Here is a 26,041-nt window from a genome sequence, read left to right as displayed (position 1 = left end):
CAAGACCTCTGAGACAGCAGATAGAGACAATTTGTCTTTCCAGCCTGCTCAAAATACTTCTAATTCTGGTTTCTTTGTTTGCTTGATGAGGGTAACAAAGTCTCAGGCTGCATGCATGCCCTGAAATTTATAGCAATCCTCCTGTCTTAGACTTTCAAGTGTTGGAGTTAGCGGTATGAGCCACAATAACTGGTGTCTCAATACATTTGCACTTACGTTGCTTCCCTTTTGTTCTGCATTCTTCAAAGAGAAGCTATAAAATTGCTTGGTTATCTATGTTTCTGTCTCTTTGTGAGAGAGGTAAATGCTATAAATGGCGTTAATAGATTGACAAAGTCTTTCCATAGGGATGGAAATTGAATTCTATTGAATGTGTATTCTCCTATTATCACCATTTAATTGAATTGATACTCTCAATAAATGAAGTACTTTAATAGAGGAATTTCTGTGTTATTCGAATTATAAGTGACCATTTTCAGTAGCATATGGGAGTATGAATGAAACAAAAGGACAAGATCGTCTCCAGCTGCTAGTCAAACACTGTAAGTGGATGTACTATAACTCAGTAATTCCAGGACACCACAGAGAACGACACTTTAACATCACCTTGTGGTGTAGTGTGCATCCTCAGCACTTATGTAAGTATGTGGTTAACTCCTTCTGGTAAATTATCTCAAGTTCTCTTCATAGCTTTGGGAGATATAAAGATATTATTTATCTTTTTCATTCTCCACTATCAGGCTTTTAGTTGTTAATATTCGTTGTCACCAGTTTGCTTTAAAGTATAACATCACCTTCATCTTTCATCTACATGTTCTGTAAGGATAGCTGAGTTTGTTAAATTAATAACATTTCTTATTTCTGCACTATTCTGTGTGTGTGTGTGTGTGTGTGTGTGTGTGTGAGAGAGAGAGAGAGAGAGAGAGAGAGAGAGAGAGAGAGAGAGAGAGAGAGATTTATACACTTAATAGGTTCTCAGAACAATGTATAAAGCCTAAATTAAGAAACATTTAATTTGGAAAATAAATCACTAAACACTGAGTCAGAGCATCATTTATAACAATGACAAAACACTTCTTATGAATACTAAGGTTTAAAATTTTTCTTACTAAGTGAAGGACTCAAATCCAGGCTTTTATAACGCAACTACCTGTGCTTATTTCCTCGTTCTTTTGCTCGTCTGCCAGTAGCTTTACCGTACACTAACAGTCAAATTTAAGTGAATATTCACTAAAATTCCAGTGTTTTATCTTAGTTAAATATTTGATCCTATTGTGTTAATAATGCGCTTTCATTAGCACATTAGAACCATATTCAAATAATTGACATTTAATCATAAAAAATTAAAGACATTGAAATAGAATATATGCAAAACAAATTTTGAAGGAAAGAAGAAGAGAAACAGAGAGAGACAGAGAGACAGTGACTCGGACAGAAGTGTCCTGATATACAAATAATTCGCAAAAATAAAGTTAGAATGCTGTTTTGCAATCCAGGTCATAATAAATTATACTTGATGAGTGAAGAGAAAAAAATCAGAGATATGATAGTCATACTTTACAGATATGATGACTACATTGAATAAATATTTAATATGTGCTTCAGACAAAACAATAACCAGAATGAGGTTTTAAAAATTGATAGAGCTAAGAAAAGAAGTTAGTACAGGTAGACATTTTTGAAGATTGATAAAGAATAAACACATGGATGTAGTATTAAAGAGGGAAAAATGACTCATCAACGAAGGAGCAGAAATCTGCTCAGAGAAGCTCTTTCAAAAATATTTTTCAGTCATCAGCTACAGTGATGATCATGTATGAATGAAGGAAAAGAGATGTAAAACTCCTTCACAGCATAGGAGGGTTTGAGGTAACTATATGCTGTAAAGCAATGCACATATCTAAATGCTTAAACACAAGTACACAAAAACATAAATCACACATAGTCCAAGAAAAATGAAAACTGAAACAGGATGAACCAAAGCTTTAATCACAATCATCTCATCCTAAGACACAAATAGTAGTTTAGTTACCATGTTAGGAGAAAATAATTACAGAGAAAGTGACTGAAAAAGTGATGTGAGAAAATTATCAAAACCTTGAGCCCTGAAAATAAGTAACATGAAGATTATAAAACAAAACAAAAGCTAATTGATCATCTCCTGGTTTGCAATGAAGAATTTGAAGAAGTTCAAGGGGTTAATTAAAATGAAAGCTGAAAGACTTTACTAATCAATGTTCGAATATAGACAAATGCGTATGATGCTGAAATTAGATAATAGCAGGTGAACTAAAAGTTTCTCTAAAAAGCAGAAGAATAAACTAAAACCACTAGAGGATGAAAGGTCTGGAGGATTTGTCACATAGAGAACACCAGGGTGGGCCTGGTGATGGTGTGCCTCCATGACTGTGGGCCTTCTCCAACAGAAGGCCTTCTAGAACTTTAAGGATGTTCTTTTCCTTCTCAGTCAGACTCGGAGATGAAAAGGAACTTGTCACCACGTTTTGGGGGCTACATTAGTCCTTAAATATTCTACTGTGAGGAACTTGGCTGGGTAAAGTATTCATATTCCAAAAGGTTCTACAGATAGATAGCAAATTACTAACAGGGCTAGACATGGAACTCAAAAGAAATCAAGGTTATTTGGTTGATGTTTGCTTGGTTAGATTTAAGAATTATCTTGCAACAGATATTATTTTTATGCAGCTTTTTTTTTTCTTTTAGAACCAAATGCATCAATAGCAATTATTATATTCCTACATGGTGGGTGGGTTTGGGAAAGATAATTTGCTTCTAATTCCATGAGATTAAAAAAAAGTAGTGAACAATACACTAAGACCTTTCCTTAGAAGACCTTATCCTTAAATGAACATGGAAGTGATTTGCATGGCAAGGTTTTGTTGTTATAGAGCCTTGGGGTTGGATGAATGTATTTAGAATACAAGAGGATCATGAAAAACATTTACAGTTTTTCATTGCAGATACAGAATAGTGCAAATGCTACTGAAATAAATTCTTTCATCCTCTTTACTTGACTGTTGGTGGAACCTGTGATATATCTGTGGAAGCTAATATCTATGGAGAGTAGCACAAATCTTAGAAGGTCTTATTAATAAAAACAAACCTGGAGCCAGCTATTGGGTTAAAGTTGGAAGATCAGCGAAGTAGAACTAGCAACAGCTTCCTTACCTCGCCAATTCCTCACCTGACTGTTTCCTCAGACTGGAAGCTTCTGTGTCCTTGTCCAAATCAATCTCAGCTGAACTGTTGCTAAAAGCTTACAAGCTTAACCAGGCTCTAGTTCCTGGTTTTCATGCCTTAAATACCTGTCTGCTTCCTGCCATCACTTCCTGGGATTAAAGGCTCTTGATACCAGGACTGGCTGTTTCCAGTGTAGCATTGAACTCACAGAGATCCAGGCAGATCTCTGCCTCTGGAATGTTAGGATTAAAGGCATGTGTGCCACCATTTTCTGGCCTCTATTTCTAGTGGCTGTTCTTTTCTCTGACCCCAGATAAGTTTATTCGGGTGCACAATATTTTGGGGAACATAATATCACCACAATGGAGAAATGCCATGAGTTAGATAGACTCATTTAATCTGAAATCAGTGGTTAATCAAATGTGAGATTATTTTAATGCATTTGAATGAATCAACAAAAACTCATTTTAAATAGGGTATAGGAACATAGGTCCTTCTGGGGGGCATTATATTAAAATTAAATAGCATCTATTAAATTTGCCTTTAAACAAACAAGGATAGATTAGATGAATATCACTTGACAACTGAGCCTCAAAAGGAGACAATTCAGCTTTCATCATAGTTTGTTGGTTTGTATAATTGATTTTGGGTTTTGGTCGTGTGAGGATCTATTTGAGGTTTCTCATACTAAGCTACATATCTATTGACTCAGTTGACATCTTGCTTGAAATATGAGACTGAACCAACACCTCTATATAAATGTTCTGGGGATGTCTTTCAATATACCTACATAAATGTGATCAATTGATCCAGGAAATTTGAAATAGAATTTATTATTGGGTTTGAACAGTAAATTTTTCTACCTTAATGTCCTGCAATAGAGAATATGTGGACTGGAGATGTTTTGTCTCTTTTTTTCAGAAACATTTCCACTTGATATTTTTATTTTTTATGAAATTTAAATATTTTTAATTTCAGGTAATTTAAATGTTTTTTAAATTAATTTTTGAGATTAAAATATAATTACATCACTTCCCCTAGTACCTTTCCCCCTCCAACATCACCCTTTGACTCCTTGTTCCCTATCAAACTGATGGCCTCTTCTTTCATTGTTGTGTCTAAATACATAAACACCTCATCAACAAACATGATCAATGTGGCTCGGTTGTCACATTAAATTTTTATGTGTTATTTTATATTTTATAAAATATGTATATTTTATATTTATATAAAAATTTTGTATTTTAAATGTCACACTGGCTTGGAAATTCCCAATGCACTTCCACATTCCCAACATTTTTATGGACTATTTTGACTAAATTAAATTAGTAATCTCTGTGACCCACTAATCAAGTCTAACATGTTAGAAGGACATGACTTACCATGGCTTCTAGGCCAAAATTATTTGATCTCCCATTTCTTCTCTGTTCTCACGCCAGTTGTATCCTTCATCAGGTCCTGGCCAGCAAGATGGAAGATGTGTATACTCCTTAGGGTCTTGATGCCTGCCCTTAACCTACAGGGCTTTCTCCATCTTTGTGATGAGGTTCCCATCTGTGTGCAATGTAGATCTCATTCTCACACACATTTCTACCTGTGGATAAAGAAATATGTATCTTCATATTTTGTCTATCAGATTATCACAGATTTACTGTCTTTTTCTTTACATTGTCTAAAATTATTAAGTAAGGTATGAGTTAAGATTTATTAAAAAAAAAAAACCAAGAACTACGGTGTTTATGCTTATTACACTGGACAAATGAAAAAGCGATTTTAACATGTTGAAAGTTTGAAAAAGAGGAAGTTTCATGGAAATGTCAATTTGTGTAGGGAGAAAATAATCAAAAGGTATTATATTCACACTGTATTAAAAGATATTCATAGTAATGTAGCAATATTAATGTAATTGTGGTAAGAGACATAGAGTATTAACTAGATACGTGCTTTTAAATCTGTAATTTAAACATGCGCAGATAGCTCCCCATTAAGTATAAACACCACAAGAAACATCACACAGGGACTGATTGTTTTGTTTTGCTTATTTCATGTTTCATTGGCTGGTTATTGGAATTCTCAAAAATGAATGGGCCATAAAAAACTTTGACATAAAAGAATAGTATTTCTTTTTTTTTTTTTTTTGAGCTGATGATCGAACCCAGGGCCTTGTGCTTGCGAGACAAGCACTCTACCACTGAGCTAAATCCCCAACCCAAAAGAATAGTATTTCAAAAAACTTACTTTCAGTTGATGGTCGATGCAATATTTAGCCACTCTGCTTACCAAGTCCATATTTTTATCACTCAAATTACATTGAATTCATACGCTGAGATCTGAGACCTAACTGCCAAAATATTTGGCATTTTTAAAAATAATTTGATTAAATGAAGTCACGTCAGCATTCACTGTACTTCCTTTCACTCTGCTTTGTATATTATTACAGGATTTTGTTTTATACTTAAATTTAACAATTAACCTAAGAAAGAATGGCAGAAATAAATTTTCATATAAAAATAATAATTAGGTGTTGCCTTGACATAATATCTTAATATAAATCTCACCATTATTTAAATGCATGAGATTCACTTTAAAATACAATTGATTATTGTTTAAAATACCCAAGCAAGGAAAGAAAAATTGTGGTATGGCATCTGTCAACAAGTTTTTTAAAAAATATTCTCATCTATCTATATGGTGTTTTCACTTTAATTATTTGAAATATTTCAAACACTGAAAAGATTTCCTGGTCAAATTTTCAAGAAGTCGTAAGAGGATATAGTCTTATCTTCTAAAAGTCCACTATAAATGCACAGATGAGCCTCATCTAGGTCCCTGACATGATCTTAAAACTGATTTCGGGTGCTGTGTTGTTCAATTTTCTCTGCCTTTGAGGGCCTGATCTTTTAAGTACCTACCCCATTTCTTTTCCTTCTATATTGCAAAGCACAAAAGCACAGCCAGCATTTTCTCAGTGCATTTGTCCGGAAATAAGAATCCTGTGTGACTGATGCTGCATCCAGGGATCACATTGCCTGCTGTCCTTTTCACCTTGCTTTGTTGCCCCATCTCTGACTTTGTTCTTCATTTGCTGGCTGTACATCCTTGCTCCAAATCCATGCTTTTACTGGAACTCCTAGCAGCACATCTAGATTTTCTGTCTTCATTTTTTTTTTCCAGCACATGCAGATCTGCAGAGAATGCAGCCTCTCTTCTGTGTGGAACCCATCTCCTCCTTCCCAGTGATCATCTGTTTCTCATGACACAGGGGAATGTACAGCTTTCCCATCAGCAAAGGATGAAGTTGCCTTTTTTTATACAATTTCAGATAAAAAAGCAAGTCCCATATCCCACATCTCATTTTGCTTTCCAAATTGTAGAATAACCTTTTTATTTTCATAATCACATGCAGGTGCACAACGAACTGTTTTCTTGCTTTTTAAAAAACACTTCACTGAAGTAATTACTAATGTACAGTAAAAGAAATTATAAAAATTATCAGAAATCTATTCAGAGACTCATGAAAAGACAATCACTGAGTAATACTCAGAATTTTCCTCTGTATTATTATACCCCTATGAGTTTAGTTTATTCTCTTATGAGTTAGGTTTTCAGGGGGTAATAATGTGATAATGGTTGTGTTGCCATCTTAACAAATATATATTTATCGGTGTCTTTTAATTTTTTTCAAACTGTAATTTAATATGTAATATGTATGTATATGTTCATAATATATCCAAGATAAGCAAACTTTATTTGGAACAATGATCAACTTCCTAAATGACTAAAATTTCTAAACATCAGAAAGCACCTGTCAGATTGTGTACTGAATGTTTTACTGTGAGTCTTACAAAATTTACAAGGTGTGTTTTATTCTCAACCTGAGCTTAGGTGTCAGGAATGATATATGTAGTAATCTGTAGAGTAGTAGAGGAAACATTGATAAGCTGACAGGTGTTAGATATGTGCTATCTTTTTAAAGAGACTGCAGAGCATTTGATTAAATTCCTATTTCTGCTTTCACAGGATATATGACTGTAAGCACGGGAACAGAAAATAAAATTGCTCTAATGAGGACCTAAAGTCTGTGTACCCTGAGGGTGTCTAGCAGAGATGGAGCAAGATTTGTTTAAAAATATTTTAGAGAATTCTGAGCTTATGATCAGCTCTGCTATAGTCTCTAAGCTTGAGGCTGTGATATGTAAATGGGAGTATAGTTCACATTAGTTTTCTTGTTTTAATTGACATTCACAGGTGTATTATTTACTACAAGTACTAACTGTAAATAGTGCAGGTTGTTGTCAGAATAAAGCAATTCCAATGTATTATGCAATAATGCCCTTGCTTGATGTTGTCAGCCTGTGTTCTTTTAGCACAAACCCATCTCTTGTACAGGATCTAGGATGTAAAGATTACAGCTAGTTATTGATAGTGAATGGTTTGTAATGGTCTTTGGTCTAAGTTAATTGAAAACTTCACTCTCAAATCTGCATACTGCTTCTTTTGCTACAACTACTTCATGAATTATATTTACAAGATTGGGGTTTTAACACTGGTTACTGTTTCCCTGATTCAAACCTTCACCAGCTTTACAAGTGAGAGAAGTGTTCTAAGGCCCATGTTCTATGCTCTGTTAGAATGTACCACATATTTCATAAGACTAGTTATGATTAGCCATCATTTAAGTTTTAGCACATATTATGAAACAGACTCAGGGATTTTAGTAAAATCTGCTCAGAAAGTTGTTTTGGTACAGCTCTAGTTTGTAATAATTTCCCCCCCTTTCATGAACTATTTGTCTAAGTGGTAGTATTCATATATTCATTCATCCATACTAGTTCATTTTGTTGATAATAGAAATTCATTCCTCTATACTAATTGTTTATTTGGTTATATGAAATTAGTTTTATTTATATATTATGTAGAAAAATTATAAATGATAATTAATTCACATGATTACCTTCTGATACACTTATGCAGAGAGTGCTGGCACATGCTGGCACATCCCCTCAGTCTCAGCAATCGGGAGGATGAGGCAGGAAAGTTGCTGAGAGTGCACATCCAGCATGGGCTTCATCCTGAGTTCTGGACAGCCCGAGCTCAGGTGTGAGAGTGTGTATTAGTTCTCAACAACCTGTAAATAAACAAACAGGCAGATAACCAGTTCAGATGAATGGAATTACAAGATCCTGGATTATATTTTCATATTTAATTTGTAGAAGTAAAGTTGTTCTGGCAAAGGACCCTTAAATTACAAAATATTATTTGAATAAGGGGATGCCATTTTGTACCTGTGAAGGATAGCTGAACACTAGAATATAGGTGATGTTGCATTTTAATTAAAAATATTTTGATATATATATATATATATATATATATATATATATATAAGCATTTCATTTTAATGCTTTCATCTAGAGGAATATTTTAAAATTTATAAATTATTTTTATAATATCTGACCTCTTTTAAAAGCTTAGAAAGAACGATTACCTATTTTCTTACAATTATATTATATTTATAAAATATTTGATAATATTAAAAATAAAATATCCAATTTATAATTATATGAGCTTGCATTCTAAGTGAAACTTATAATGCTTTAATAACAATCATGTTTTCCTGCTCATTTTCTAAAAGAATTTTTCTTTTATTTTTAACTATTTCTGGGACAGTTGTAGGTTATATTTGTTCCTTTTCATTAAGGTGAAAAATAATGATTCATTGCCTAAGTAGTAGTCTTAATTCATACATACTAATTAATTATATTGATAATACAAATGTTTGTATATATATTATCTAATTATTTATTTAAATTAGTTGTAGTTATATAATATATACAAAGATTATTAATAATATTTATTTGAGATGATTACCTTAGGATGCATTTAGAGCTGAGTGTGCTGGCACATATAATTACATAATTCCTCCTTTCTTATATCCCTGAAAATTCTCCCCCACTCTGCCCCTTGCTCTTTTAAATTCATGATCACATTTTTCATTAATTGTTTTTGTACATTGCTGTGGATATCGCTCTGTGTAAATAAAGTTCTGATTGGCCAGTGGCCAGGCAGGAAGTATAGGCAGGACAAGAGAGAAGAGAATTCTGGGAAGTAGAAGGTTGGAGAGAGACACCGCCAGCTACCGCCATGAGAAGCAACATGTAAAGACACTGGTAAGCCACAAGCCATGTGGCAAAGTATAGACTAACAGAAATGTGTTAATTTAAGATAGAAGAAGTAGATAACAAGAAGCCTGCCACAGCCATTCAGTTTCTAAACAATGTAAGTTTCTGTGTGCTTTCTTGGTTGGGTCTGAGAGACTGTGGGACTGGCAGGTAAGAGAGATTTGTCCTGACTGGGCCAGGCAGGAAAACTCTAACTACAGTACATACATATATACACATATGTATATATGTATATGTATGTATATACATGTATGTGTATAAACATATATTTATGTATGAACATACAAATGTAATATAAATGCACAAATCTTTCAGTTTATATAATGTTAGAGATGTGTATTTTCAAGGCTGACTGTTTGTTATTGTATAACTGGTTGGTATGCTCTTCCGTGGGAAAACTGTTTCTCCCTACTCTCAGCATTCCTTAATTGCCTATAGCAGGGTTGAAGCTTTCTCCATACACTTAGCACATCTGTTGTTCCTGTCCTTTTTCAACGTATGTTTAGGCATCCCTGTTGGTAAAACTGTGGATGCAGCTTCTGGCATTATTAAGAGAAACAATCTCTCAGCAAACTGATTATCTCTATGTTCCTTATCATTTTTCTGTCTCCACTGTTGTAATAATCTCAAACCCTCTGGTGTGGGAGTGGTACTATAGATGTGGCCTGGGATTTTTTATTTACCTCTGCATTTTTTATTTACCTCTGCATTTTTATTGGTTTGTTTTCTGGGATGGTTTCTATTTGCTGCAAAGAGTTTCCTTAATGAGAAATGAGCATCACACATGGGTATAAAGACAAAAGTTTAGAACTGACTTAGGAACTGTGCTGGTTTCATAAAAACAGCAGTTGCAGGTTTTTCTCCAAAATCCCTGTCTTCACTAGCTATGAGTAGTTGACTGCGTTTCCAGTACCAAACATGCTTTCCTTTGGTGGAGCAGGTCTTAAGTCTGATTATGGAGCTGTTTGTTACTGTTAAGGTATGTTTGTCAATACTGGACCCTTTGGGTTTTCATACCTTGTTGGTCATTGTGCTTCATAAGTAAGACTCATAGCTGGGTGTGATTGTTGTTGCTTCCTTCCTTTGGAAGTTTGCATAGCCCTGGTACCATAATCACTAGTCCTCGTGGAGAAGACTTTCAAGTGAGGTTCAGGTCTGGAGTTTCTGGGCCTTGAGTCTGAAATCTGCTTATTTTAAAACACAATATAAATCCAATTCACAGTGTAAATGGCAATTAGAATGTAAGCGGTACTCACAAAATAATGCAAGTGCAGTAGATCAAATGTAATTATATTAAAAAATGGAATGAGTAATGGAAATATTATCAAGTCCCAAGAAAGCATTTGCAGAATGGTAGCTTAAGTGTATGGGTCAAGATTCTATGACTCCAGAAGCTTAACATTTACATAAAGTAATGTTTGCGTAGGAAACTAATAGGAGAACGGTGGCATGGATGAGAAGAAGAGAGGTGTGAACAAGAGTGAGAAAGACATAACAGAGGGTAATGGTGGGTTGATTGGGGTCACAATACCTAGTACACATGTTTAAAATTGTCAAAAAGTAACTTTATTTTTTTAAAAAGAGATAAACCTTCAAGTCTTACATGGTGTTCAATAAAAAAGAAAAAACAAAAATCCAACACTGGGCAACAAAACAAAATAAACCAAGCAAAACCAAAACAGTTCCCACAACCTAAATAGGTACGTGGGAAAATCTTAACCAAGACAAAAATGCTAGGAATGCCTTAGTCTTGTATTGCAGTCAGAGAAGATAGCCAGACTAAACCAAAATCATCACTACAGATCTCTGTGTCTTAAAGGGAAATGATGTGCCCACACCAAGCATAGGAATTATTTCTCCCGGGTGAGAGAGGTGTTAAAATGAGATATTGAGTACTTGCCCTTTGCTGGGTTACAGAAAAACAGGCAAAAGTTCTGTGAGAAAACTGGAAAATAAGATTGACTCCACCATTTCTGTGATCTAGTTACATGGGGATATTGATGTACGTTCAGATGCAAATCAACTATACATGCATATATACTAGGTAAATAAAAACTCAACCCATGTGCATATCTATTGAAATGCACTATATTTGCTAAAGATAAAAACATCAAAATAACATCGAAGAATGCAAATATTTCAGGGCTTATTAAAATACATAGAAAAGCAAAGAACAAAGATTTCTTCCTTTAATGGTATCATTTGTGCAGTGTTTATTCCTTATAAATTATAATTCTAAGTGAAATCCTCATCATATTATGACATTGACTTTGTGTTATCATTGCAAATAAATGCAGACACAGATAGATGTATCTTACATAAAGGAATGCTGAGTAGGAGGGAGGGAGAGGGATGGGAGAGGGTTTAACAAGCACTCTAACCACATTCACTAAACCTTTTAGCAGGGAAGCATTCCTCACTCTCAGATGAGATTTTTGTTCAAGTTGAGTTGTTACATCTCAGATGTCACAATGGCGTGGGTGGAGAAAGGCTTCCTTCTCATCAGTAGGGAGCCATGTTATAGGGCCTCCTGCTGAGCTTTAGTATATCCACAGTGCTCTCCTTAAAGCCCAAATTCATGGAATTTATGTACCACTGCTCCTGCTTTTCTCACACTTGCTCAGAGCAACTGTTCCAAGGGCATCGTTGGTCCTGCAACAGACGACAGCTGTTAATCCCACCTAATAAGACCACTACCACAGTTTGAAGTCAAACTTGAAGCAAGATTTAGTTAAATACTGGCCACGTAGATGGGCTCTGGCCAGGTCCATACCCAGTTTCCTAGGAAATGGCCCAGAATCAGGTATGGCAAGAGCTTAAGAAGGAAAACACATAATTCATTGCGTTTTCCATCAGGACCAATCCAGGGCAAACGTACATCCTGACATATTCCATGGCTACCTACCTCCAACCCATATGTGATCAAGCACATCCTGTGTAGAAGGGTAAAGCAAACTTGTTTAGGGGAATAAAAACATGTGGCTTGTTATCTCCCATAAACAAGAGCTTCCACATTACAGGAACTATTTGTCCTTGGGCAAGGGGCTTGCAGATCAGAGGCATTTTTATCATGGATCTCTAAGTAATTAAAACTTAAAATGTAACTTGGACTCTCCCACAGCCTAGAGAATGTTCCTCTCATTCTTAGAAGTGAGGGAAACTCACTCACATATATAGTCATGCTGATAACTTCAGAATTCTGGAAAATGTTGTGACATGAATATAACAAAAAAAAGATAATAATGATCTGCTATTTCATAATTGAACAAAATAATTCTATTTTACTCCCTACCTTTTTTTTTAAAAAAATTGGATTTCTTCTTCAAGTTTTAAAGGAGGTTGTAAGAGAAGAGTAAAATAACCAAATTGCAAACCCTTATGTCAACTTCTTACTCTGATAACTAGCTTCCCTGTGGCCTCTGTGCTTCTTATGCACACAACGTTATGTGAGTGGCAAACAGGGGTGTCTGTATGAAGCACCACTCTTCTCTGTTGGCAAATGTAACTAAGATCCTATGCCCTCTGCAATTAAATAACTTCAGTTTCTCTAAATATGCTAGCTGTTGAATCTTGCTCAAGTTAATTTTAATATCTTTATACTTCTGAGAATATCATGGGTAATATATTTTTTTGTTGTTTTGTTTTTTGAGACAGGGTTTCTCTGTGCAGCTTTCGCCTGTCCTAGAATTCGATTTGTAGACCAGGCTGGCCTCAAACTCACAGAGATCCACCTGCCTCTGGCTCCTGAGTGCTGGGATTAAAGGCGTGCACCACTACCGTCCAGCTGATTAATACATTTTTATCATTTCCCCTCTTCTTCTCCTTCTTCTATCTCCTCTCATTCCCTCCAAATCCTTCTCAAACTCACGTTTCTTAGTGTGTGTGTGTGTGTGTGTGTGTGTGTATGTGTGTGTGTGTGTGTGTGTGATCAATTGATACATTATACTGTCTGGTTTTGTGTCAACTTAACACAAGCTAGAGTAATCAGAGAGGAAGGAGCCTCACTTGAGGAAATGCTTCCATGGGATCCAGTTGTAAGGAATTTTCTCAATAGGTGATCAATGAGGAAGGACCTAGCATAATTGTGTGTGGTGCCATCAATGGCCTGGTGGTCTAGGTTCTACAAGAAAGCAGTCTGAACAAGTCAGGAGAAGCAAGCCAATAGGCAACACCCCTTTATGACCTCTCTATCAGCTCCTATCTCCAGGATCCTGCCCTATTTGAGTTCCTGTCCTGACTTCCTTCAGTGATAAACAGGAATATGGAAGTGTAAGCCAAACAAACCCTTTTCTCTCCAAGTTGCTTTTAGGTTCTGGTGTTTTGTCACAGCAATTGAAACCCAAACTAAGACAATCTCATATGTAGTGGCAATATTCAAAGGTGTTGCTTTGCTGGAGTGGATATGGCCTTGTTGGAGGAAGTGTGTTCTTATATAATATTAGAGGACAAACCTTAATAATATACATCCCAGGGACTCAGGCGAGAACTATGAACAGAGAGCACTGTTTTCAGATTTCAGCACACAAAGCTCTTAGTCCTGTCATTTATTCTTCCAAATCTTCTTATCTGTCCTCCCGTGCCCTGGGAGTCTGGGTATATATACACTTACAAGCAGTAATCTCTTGTGCAAACAGAGTGGATGGTGATAAGAATCACATGGAAGGGCAATAATTGTTAATTATCATTTGCAACCCAAAAGAGAAGTGACTAATGGGGAAATGAATTAACTAAAGGCTAAATTTGGGTAATATCTAAGAAGAGGTCTTATGTGCTTAACTATAATCTTAAACATGATTGGTAGAAAATGTTAAGAATCTATAAGTTGCTAGGTCAATGGGAGAAAATAAAACTGCCTTCTTTTTTCCTGTGGCACCTATCTGTCCAAGCTATCTACCATTTTTTTTCTGCATGGTGGGGAAAAGTGTGCTTGGTCGCTAAGCAACCTGTGTACAGCTAGATGCCTCTGGTGATAGTTAAAGGGAGATCTGGAACTAGAGGTAAGATTTGGGAGTGGAAGAAGTTAAGCTTAATTGGCACATCTGCCAGGCCTTCTCAAACGGGTAGTCTGGATGCTTAAGTCTGTTCTTAGAGAGTACAGAGGTATCTCTGATAAGATCCATCTGGGGATGGACCTGGCCAGATACTGCCAATGATGATAATTACAGGGAGGCTTGAACTGGGGTTCTGGCTATGCATAGCTGTCAGTGCAGGTTATCTAAATATTCCTAGAAGTGGTTATGTAAAGAGTAAGAGGTCTATAGAGATAGTAAGGCTGTAAGGAAGGAGGGTCTGAGCTAAACTGTATGAAGATATTACTTAAAGTCCACCTAACCTAGGCAGTGTCTCCTTGTGGAATTTACCTTAAATCAGGAGACTAGCATGTGGTTGTCTCGACTGTTATTTCTGTTAGTCCTTGAAAGTGCCTATGGGAGATATCTGATTCCAGTGCTGAAACGGGAGAAATGGATGGGCTCAGGGAAGTCCCATCTATACCTCCTGCCTTGATATTGGCCATTCAAGTTTTAATTACACCAATCACAGTGAGACATCTTCATACAATATACAAATATTTTATAACACCAATTAGATGCCTGTTGACCATCCCAAGAATGTAAGTTTCACTATTACAGCTTTTCAGATAGCTTACCATTTCCACAAGTTCTATAAAAACATATTTCCTTACATTTACAAACTATATAATGAGAATATTACTAAGAGAGATGAATGTTTTAAATGCATCAATAATTTATTTTGTTATATCAACTTTAAGTTCTGATTTGTAATAAGCACCAAGTATTGGAGTCATATTGGAGTATCTTTATAGCTACTTAAAATACTCTTATGGCCCCTGTGACTTCTAAACTCCACTTTTTAGCCTATCACAATTTAAATCAGTAGATTAGAAATGTATGTCACTTAATAAGTTAATATTTTGAAATTCTACATTCATTGTAATCTGGTTTTGAAAATCTGTATAAAGATTTGGTTCAGTCTAAACTGAGATTTGTGGTCCATTGGGGGGAAAAATTCAAGACTATCTTCTGTGTAGATGTGAGGTCTAAGAAACGTATTAAATAGATTTAAGCATGAGTGTTGAAAAAGGAAAGTGCTCAGTTACAGAGAGACACTACTCTATATAGTTATGATTGTTTTAGAGAAAAGGCATCATTAACTTTGTCTTACAATAGTCACATATATGAGTTTTGAACTTACTGTCATCCAAACATGGCTAAGGAAGCCAGGCTGTCTCCTAAGGACTACCTGGCAAGATTACAATCAATAAGACAAAAGTCTAGATCACAAGAGTGATGGATGAATGCTATTTCTACTGGACAAAACAATTTTGTCTGAGATTTATCAGAAAACATCAGAGGAAACAAATGATGTCCTATGTGAGGTCAAACATGTATAAGGTCTTATGCCTGCTTCATTGCTATTTTGTGGTAAAATTTTTATGTTGAAAAGGAATATTATCACTACACTAAGAGCATTCATATCTAATGCTGTTAATTTTCTTGGAATTTTTGCTTCTCAGTTTCAGAGATGCTTCAGGCTGATTCCATGAGGTCATTTTCATTTCTCCACTTCTCTTCTTTACATCTGTGACTGGATGAGATCTACATCATGTTTTCCTAAATTTTCGCTGTGCTTGATGACATTTGTTTGACACTGATGTCAGTTTAGTACCTCATTCATAGTAACTTGCTTAAAATAAAGACAGATCAGTGGTGGCTTCCTCTCTGTGACTGGAGGAACCTTAAGAACATAAAACAAGATTTGATATAAAATTTCCCATTAAACAATAATGTGTGCTGGTTAACTAGGGAGTGTGTTAATCTGAAGCAAACATCCTCATCAATGTATAAAACTCTACACACAGATGACAAAAAAAAAAAGTGCCAGAAAAGGGCTTGAGGGGCCACAAGAAGGCAGGATCAAATAACAACCTTTGCTGTTCTTCATGCTTCATACATTTGGACCCTGGAGTAAGGATGCATCAATGTCTTCAGGATTAGAGACAATGTTGTGTTCATGGAGGGTCATGAACACAAAGCCATGGAAGTGACTACAGAGACAGATATCTAAAAGATGAAAAAAATGAAGCTGATAAAAGAAATAAGAAAGAACTAAAAGAAATATAAAAAAATAAAAGGATGAAAACATTTATCTTTACATTAATTAATATCACAGAAAAATGAATAATTTATAGGCATAATATAAATTAAACGTATAAAGAATATTTAAGGAGCCAAAAAGAGAAGCATTGTCCTCTACTAAAATTATTACCAACAAAAATCCCAGAAACTAGAAAATACAGGTTTTCCTTTCCTGACTTTTGTCATACAGCTTTCAGTCTCCACAAAGAAAAAGAAAACAGTGTATCAATCCACCTTTGCTTTTCTTTCAGGGACTCTAGTTTTTGTTTGACTACTAACTAGTAGAGGTTGTTCAAAGAAGTAGTTCCAGGAAACAGAACCTCACTGGATACAGTCTATGAATTATTTTTTCAGGTTTTCTTGGTTTGTTTATCTACTCTGTTTTGGTATGAAGACACTACTGTCTCTATTCCTAAAGAAACAAAATCCACATGAAATTAATTTCCTGTCTCAAGGTATAAGAACTCCTATAAGAATATGGCCTTGAATTAATTTAAACTTTCCTCACAGATAATCTTGCTAAAATAAGGCATAGCTGTATAGAATGGTTATCCCTAAGTGTATCAAGAACATGGTAAGTCTATGGTCAGTGATTTTAACCCAAACTTAAAGACTGTTTAATGAAATGAAACCATCTACAGCTACCTAAAAGCTGCTCTTATATCAGGTAGCAACAGCACAAAGTTTCAAATAAAGTGGGGACATAATTAAAGGCTGCACATAATAGAATTAGCTATAAACTGGGTTTTCTACTCATTAGCATTTACAAAAATAATAATAAATAATCAGAACTGATTAGAAGAAAGTCTAGGGTTGGGGATTTAGCTCAGTGGTAGAACGTTTGCCTAGCAAGCGCAAGGCCCTGGGTTCAGTCCTCAGCTTCCTCCCACCAAAAAAAAAAAAAAAAAAAAAGAAAGTCTAGAGGGTATGTGCTCTAACTTAATATAATTGGATTAGGCCCCCCAAACTCTGCATAGCCTTCCTTGCCAGTGGATAGACTTTCTCTGCCTATATCCCTTAAAGTTTCCTCCTTGCTGGAAAAGTACAGAATGTCATAAACTAGTTTCCATTAAAAGGACTGCATTATTTCTGTGAGATTGAATACACAACAAGTAGTGTAATTCATAGGAACTTTTGTATGGCTGATAGATTTTACCTAATATAGCCTGTTGATCATGTGAGTGAATATATATTTGAAAGAGAACCAGTTAATATAAATGGGCTCAATAATCCTAGAAGCTGTAATCGAAGTGTTCATTTGTACTGAACACTAACAACTTGGATAGAAAATTCACTAGGGTGAAATCTAAATGTATTTAATTTGAAAAAAAAAAACCTATTATACCCACCATTAGAATATTATGAATGAAGATAACCTATTCCCTAGGGATAGTACTACCCTTTTGGAGTGGGTTCATATATGTGCTCTAGCTCTTCCTATGAAGAACAATGAGAAAAGATTTTAGTTCACTGAAAGTTCAATAAAGGCATTATTACATGTGTTCTCATATCTTGAGAGCCTTGTGTTATCTCTTCTCAATGGATATGTTGAGAATAAATCCTGACATTGACCTGGTCTGCAGAATTTAGCATATCAAGTCTAGTGAATCGTAAAACAATGTGAGGGTGATCATTGTAATGGACTTCACTGTCAAAGCAACAATCAGAATAACCAGACCCACAGAGATTATACTAGATTGACAGAAAGGGAGATCTCCCTGACAGATTATACCTGGAATAGAAACAGATAAGGATTGTTATGCAAGTCTCACTTAACATGTGAAGTGAAACATTCTGAAACCAGTGAATACAAACATGTCTCCAATCACATTAAACAATTCATAATTTTCTGGTCAGTCCTCTGATTTTAGAGAGTTCACAGACCCCAAGTTCCTTACATGTGGAGGCAACTGAGTTTCAGTGTTCCAAAAGCCCACAATGTTTAAAATATATTGCTACTAATATTTTTCCCAGTCCCTCTTAATGAACTTGTGGTCATTCAGTAAGGATGGTAATGGATTAAGGAAAGGTAAATAAAAATCAGATGAAAAGCTAGCTGCTGTGCTGTAGATATTGCTCTGAATAAATAAAATGCTGATTGGTCAGTAGCTAGGCAGGAAGTATAGGTGAGACAAACAGAGAAGAGAATTGTGGGAAGAGGAAGGCTGAGTCTGAAGACACCAGCCCACCTCCAGGGAGCAGCATGTAACAGGCACACAAGTTAAGCCACAAAATACATGGCAACATCTAGATTAATAGAAATTGGTTGAGTTTAAGTGTAAGAGCTAGTTAGTCGAAGGCCTGAGCTAATGGTGAAGCAGTTTTAAATAATATTAGCTTGTGTGTGTTTATTTGGGTCTGAGCAGATGCAGAACGCAAGGACGCTGGAGCCAGTGGACATAGGTAAACTTCAACTACAGTGCTGACTCAAGAATAATGTTAATTCTGGGAATAAGAAATCAACATGCCTTAATAGACTACAAATCAGAGGAGAAGTCAAGACAATCAATAAAATTTTTGCTTAGTAGGTGACAGATTTAGTCCAGTGGTTCCCCAAGATCATTCCCCAGTTATCTTCCTACATTTGGAATGAATAACAGGATATGTTAAGACAAGCATATCCAGACATAGCTATTAAAATACATCTGCTTAAAAACTGACAGTGCTTGGGAGAGGGATGGAAAACCCCTTGGCTCTTTAGGAAAGCAATAGGCAAATAGAAATCCTGGAAGTTTTGATATTTTCTACATAGTGCTTTGAAGAAATTATATACTTAAGAGTTACTGCAGTGTCTGTGCCATCATAAAGTACTAGGTACACTAACTTCTACTGTATACTTCATTGAGTCATCTGATTGACCTTTGTTATAGCAGACTGATTTTCTTGATTGAAAATGAATCATTTTCCATATAAAGTGGATATCAGTTTTATCCAATTTTCCAGAAATGTGTGGAGTCCCAGATCAAAATAACATAGCTGACTCATAGAATGAAACTATGATCTAAAACCACCTATACACTGTAGCTGGAGACCTTCTCTCCAGCCTGTGCCAAGCCCTGTCAGTCTGACAGCCCACTTATAAAATAAACATACAGATGCTTATATTATTTAAACTGCTTGGCCATTAGCTCAGGCCTGCCATTATTTAGCTCCTACTCTTATATTTAACTCATTTCTATTAATCTATACTTTGCCACATGGTATGTGGCTTACCTGTAGCTTACATCTTTCTTGTCATGGCAGCAGCTGACAGGTCTCTCCCAGCCTTTGCCTTCCACTTCCCAGTTAAAAAAAAAAAAAGGAGGAGGGGAAGTGCTGTGGATATCACTCTGTGTAAATAAAATGCTGATTGGTCAGTAGCCAGGCAGGAAATATAAGTGGGACTAAGAGAGAGGAGAATTGAGAGAACAGGAAGGCAGGAGGGAACACTGCAAGCTGCCTCCATGACAAGGTAGATGTGACGTACCAGTAAGCCATGAGCCATGTGGCAAAGTATAGACTATTAGAAATGGGCTGAATATAAGAATAAGAGCTAGACAATGCTAGGCCTGAGCTAATGGCCAAGCAGTTTAAATAATATAAGTGTCTGTATGTTTATTTTATAATTGGGCTGTCAGACTGACAGGGCTTGGTGGGACCCGGGAAAAACTCTCCAGCTACAAATGGCACCCAATGTGTTTGCAAGCGTTTCTACCTAAAACATGAGAAAAAAAGATTCTAAAATGGAGCTAAAAACAGTTTTCTAGTTGTCTCTCTCAAGTTAGCAGCAGCCTGCCAGTTTGAGCTACTATGGCAGGTTCCTGGCATGTGCTTCTGACCTGCAGTGTGGCAGGAATGAGGAGTCTAAAGGCAACACATTACTCTGCTGCATGATGGATTTAGCCTTTGCTAGTTTTAAAACAAAGAAGAAAAAAAAAAAAAGGTTTCTGGGCTATGTGCTGCTTTGATAGAACTGCTTCTGATATTTGATGGTACACATGGCTCTAGACCCAGAGCTGACTGTAAACTGTACCAAGACCACTTTGGAAACTAAGGTGGGCAGAGTCAGCAGCCGCAGTTACCTTTCAATCTTATGAAGATGGATATTACACAGAGAATCTGGTTTCTGTTGTCTTTGTGATTTTTAACTACATAAAAAGATTTGTTCATAAAAGCCATTGAGTTAAAAAAATATGTAAATTTTAAAGGTACCTTGACTTCAAAATTTGGATATAAGGATATGTTGCTTTGGAAAAGAGTCTCTGCTTTTGTTTCCACAGAAAGTAAGGGGCTATGGATTTGTTCCAGATTAAGATACATCAGGTTTGACCAGCCAAGACCCCTGTAAAAGGTCTCTGATGAAACCATGGCCCAAATGATTCAACATCCAAAACAGTTTCAAGGCAACTGGCTCAAATGATACATGAACTACTCCATAATCCTAAAATTTTCTTTGTGTCCTCATAAGATACAGCGCCCCCCCTCCAGCAGGAAGTAGTAAGAAAAACTACGCCCAAATTCCCAAATATATCAAGCTGGCTTTGGAGATAGAATTGGTCACTCCTTCTCTAAAACCAGGCATATTGATTAAAAAAAAAAAAAGGTTAAAAGATTATATGTCCCAAATCAGAAGAGCCCTCTGGTGTAGGACAGAGAAAAACCAATATTTTTATTTAAAACAGGTTGATTATAAATGCAGTCTCTTTCTAAAGAAGAAAAGGGGATATGATATAGATAAGATAGGATGAAAGGGTAGATTAATGAACCTACTTTTAAAGAGCAACAACTTGTTTAAAATGTTTTACATTGGTATAGATTTTAGCTTATTGATACAAGTTTAAACTTACTTTTTTATACTGTATATATATTTCTACTCTCGTTTGAGGTATTATGTAACTCATTTAGATTGTAATGGATAATTAAGAAATACAGATCAATTAGTCTTCTATGATATTCAAACTTACAGTCATGTTAAGTTTTCTAGGTATACATAGATATATTTCAGATAGATAGATAATCTTCAAACACTTCAAAGATCTACAGAATATGGCATTTAAAATATTTTTAAAATTCAGACCTTCTGGACAGTGAGACATATCTGTTCCTGGCAGCATCAATTTGTTTCAGAGAGGAGGATGGGCATCAAAGACACTTCATGTGAAGTTTATCTTCACCTTGGCAAAAATAGCCATTTGGGCAAGAAACTGTTCTTGCCTGGACTGCTTGATCAATTGGACATGCAGGACCCATAGAAAGGTAACCACTGAACTTTGCTTGACAACGGGTCCTTCAGGTTTCTGCTTCACAGAAGAAACTACCAGACATTCTACAGGACACTGAGAAAAGTGACCAAGAGACTCTAGACCTGTGGGCTGAAGACAGATGCCCCAACTTTACAAAGGAACATTAGGTGACTGTCCAGGCTGCCAGCTGCCTGTCTACCTTGCAAGACTGCTGAAAGTTGCTTGCATCCTTCTCCCATTTCTCAGGTAATAATATATCCTTCTGAGGTCTTTGATGTGGTTGAAGACTAGAGATAGTTATAATTTCCTCAATTATGATAAAAGATAAGTTAGATATAAAACCTTAGACTCACAAATATAAGATAGACAGGATATCTTCCTTAATATTGTAACTGTAATTCTTGCTTGATAATTGTTTTATTGTATTTAGTTTTACTTTTTTAAAGTTAAAACCTTCCTTTTTGAAAAAAAAAAAAAAGAAAAAGGGGAAATGCTGTGGATGATTCATTGGTAAATAAAACACTGATTGGTCAGTAGCCAGGCAGGAAGTATAGGTGGGACTAAGAGAGAGGAGAATTGAGAGAACAGGAAGGCAGGAGGGAACACTGCAAGCTGCCCGCCATGACAAGGTAGATGTAAGGTACTGGTAAGCCACAAGCCATGTGGCAAAGTATAGACTATTAGAAATGGGCTGAATATAAGAATAAGAGCCAGACAATGCTAGGCCTGGGCTAACGGCCAAGCAGTTTAAATAATATAAGTGTCTGTATGTTTATTTTATAAATGGGCTGTCGGACTGACAGAGCTTGGTGGGACCTGGGGAAAACTCTCCAGCTACAATACATTATTTAGCTATTAATGATGACTATTATAAACACATGAATTTATAGTGGAACTGACAGGAAAACTTCCACAGTCATGTTTACTAGTATATTAAATATCGTTTCTTTTATTATTATTATTATGTGTTTTAAATTTTATACATCAGCCATGGATTCCCATGTCCTCCCCCCTCCCAATCCCACTCCCCAACCTCCCCCCCAGACCCTCCCCTCCATTCCCATGTCCTCCAGGATCAAGGGTCTCCTGGGGATTCATTTAAACCTGGTGTATTCAGTACAGGCAGGTCGTGTCACCTCCTTCCAGACTGAGCAAAGTGTCCCTGTGTAAGCTCAAGGTTTCAAACAGCCAGCTCATGCACTAAGGACAGATCCTGGTCCACAGACTGGGTGTCTCCCAAGCAGATCAAGCTATTCAATTGTATCACTTATCCAGAGGGCCTGATCCAGCTGGGGGCTCCACAGCCTTTGGTTCATAATTCATGTGCTTCCATTCGTTTGGCTATTTGTCCCTGTGCTTTTTCCAATCTTGGATTCAACAATTCACGCTCTTACAGACCTTCCTCTTTCTCGACAGTTGGACACCTGGAGCTCCACCTGGGGCCTGGCTGAGGATCTCTGCATCCACTTCCATCAGTTATTGGATGAGAGTTCCAGCACGACAGTTAGGGTGTTTAGCCATCTGATCACCAGACTAGGTCAGATCAGGCTTTCTCTCGACCATTGCCAGCAGTCTACAGAGGATGTATCATTGTGAATTTTTGGGCACCTCTCCAGCACTCTGCCTATTCCTGTTCTCATGTGGTCTTCATTTATCATGGTCTGTTATTCCTTGTTCTCCCTTTCTGTTCTTGATATAGGTGTGATCTCCTGCTCCCCTAAGCATTCCTTCCCTCAAATCAATATGGTGCTTCCTTAGAAAATTGGGAATCCATCTCCCCCAAGACCCAGCTATAGCATACTTGGGCATCTACCCAAGGAATGCTCAATCATACCACAAGGGCATTTGCTCAGCTATGTTCATATAATCTTTGTTTGTAATAGCCAGAACCTGGAAACAATCTAGATGCCCTTCAACTGAAGAATGGATAAAGAAAATATGGTACATATACACAATGGAGTACTACTCAGCAGAGAAAAAGCAGTGACATCATGAGGTTTGCAGGCAAATGGATGGATCTAGAAAAAATCATCCTGAGTGAGGTAACCCAGACTCAGAAAGACAAACATGGTATGTACTCACTCATAAGAGGATACTAGAAGTAAAACAAAGTTGACTGGACTGCTACACAACTCCAGGGAGGCTACCTAGAAAATGGGACCCTAGGAAAGACACAGGGATCACCCAGTGACAGAGAAATGGATGAGATCTACATGAACAACCTGGACGACAGTGGGAGTAACTATCTTTTCTTACAGTGAATATACATGATTGGCTTCCCTTTTACACAAAGAAGCACACCTTTCCTATGATATTCATTGGACCTGATGAAGAAGTTGAAGCAACTCATTTAGGTATATCTTTAAGGCACAAGACACAGGCAAAATCAATTCCATGAAATTGTAGAGAATTGCCACATCAACTAAATTCATTTCTTAATATGTCTCTCATCCGTCTTATAATCAGTATGGGTCATGATAAGCTTGCTTGGAGTTTGGCAGCAACATGTATTTCATTTAGGCATTCTGTTTTAATCCAACATTTCCATGTTTTTGTGTGTCATATAAGAAGTCATTATATGATAAAAGTAGGCATGAAATTTGACTCAATTGGGTTATATAATCAAACATATTTTCTTTTATATATGGAGGCATCCCAAGGAGACAGATCATAACTGCAACTTTAAGGCATCACAGCACAAATCCTTAGGATGTGCTCTATAGATTCTTTGTCATGAAATTTCTTCCAAAAGTTGAGCATAATAGAAGATTTATTATGTCTAGGGTGTGATGTAAGTTACCAAGGCACAATGGAATGGTACTACTCTTCAAGAAATTTAAGCATTGTCTAAATAAGCCACAAAGATGGGCATGCACACTGACCTGTGATCAAAAGAAAATATATGCATGAGTGTAGATTTACCATATCCTGAAGTCAGAAGTATGCATTGTCAAACAAAAGGTCTAAATATCCATAGATTTTCCTTTTTCCTATACTTTTTCTCTTTGTATTTTCTTATTGGGAGCCATAGATATCTCTGTCCATCAAATTGAATAAATAAAATATGACTTTGGTTGATTTGCTGATTTGCATTCTGTTTGTAACCAAACTAAAGAAATATACAACTAGAACCCCACTCTAGAGTGGTTCTTAACAATGATAGGAAGTAGAAATTCTTTTGGTGGCAGATTTTACATGTGTTAGCACTGGTTTTTCATTTGTGTGGATGGGTCAGTGATTAGATTTGGAGATAGGCACTGATATATGAGCTTGGACAAGCAGTTTGATTTACCAGAAGTATTCACAGAATGCCCTTGGCAAATATAGTGTAGCTTTCTGAAGAAATATCTTAATGGTAAGTTTAGCTCAGGTGAGCACATAATTTGAAGAGACTTCTATCATATATTTTTGATCATCAAAGGTAATTTTAATATTTCTAATGCTGTGGTGCCTTGCTCCAAGTGTTTTAGTAATTCAGCCATTTCTATCAGTGTCCAATATTTCCAGCAATAAAGCACCTGTAGTGGCAGGGATATAAATTGAACATAGGGAAGAAACATGAGTCTCCACTCACAAAGACAGATGTGGCTGTTGCCACTGTGGCGTGTCCTGTCTGATAACTGCCAGGATCATCACTGAGCCAGAGATTCCCCTGGGGCTATCAGCCAGACTCATTGTGGCAGGGTGGTGGATGCAAGCAATTCCATCATGAAAACTTTCTTCTAACTCAACGAGAAGATTCATTGCCACTGAAATAGACACCTATTCTTGAAAAGGATTTGTCTTCTTTCTGTCAATAGTTCTTTCAGAATAACTCCCTGTGGACATAGACAGCCACTTAACTTCTCTATGCTGCTCTACGCTGCTGCATGGCCTCTGACCATGCAACTCATTTCACAGCAAATGGATTGTAGAAATGACTTCATACTCATGGAATCTATTGTTTTTACTGTTTTCTCTACCATCTGAGACAATTTTTAAAGGCTATTTTGAAATGGACCTTAGAAAAATTGGTTAATGCGGCAACTTGAGCAAACAGCTTGGGAAATTGAATCAGTCTTGCCCAAGATTTGATAGATACTCTAAATCTGAACAACATATACTCTGTGGTCTCTCACAATTAGTGTTCACCAATGTGGAAATTGAGGGGTGGGGATAGAATAGGCTTTATTTGTTATTACTCTGAGTAATCAAGAAGATGAATGTTGGTTTCAGAACTTTGTAGGTAGTATTGGGCTCTCATGGTATAAAACTCTTCTTCCCAAATTGAGAATCCCTTATT

General features: G+C 36.3%; 1 pseudogene; it reads left to right on the top strand.

Moving 5' to 3' along the window:
• Positions 1-10,829: 10,829 nt before the first annotated feature.
• LOC118590802 overlaps positions 10,830-26,041 on the top strand; it is a 40,063-nt pseudogene continuing 24,851 nt past the window's right edge.

This window comes from Onychomys torridus, chromosome 9, assembly GCF_903995425.1.
Source record: "Onychomys torridus chromosome 9, mOncTor1.1, whole genome shotgun sequence".
In the NCBI taxonomy this organism is placed as follows: domain Eukaryota; kingdom Metazoa; phylum Chordata; class Mammalia; order Rodentia; family Cricetidae; genus Onychomys; species Onychomys torridus.
The sequence above is the reverse complement of the archived record's forward strand: the minus strand, read 5'-3'. Positions and strand labels throughout refer to the sequence as shown.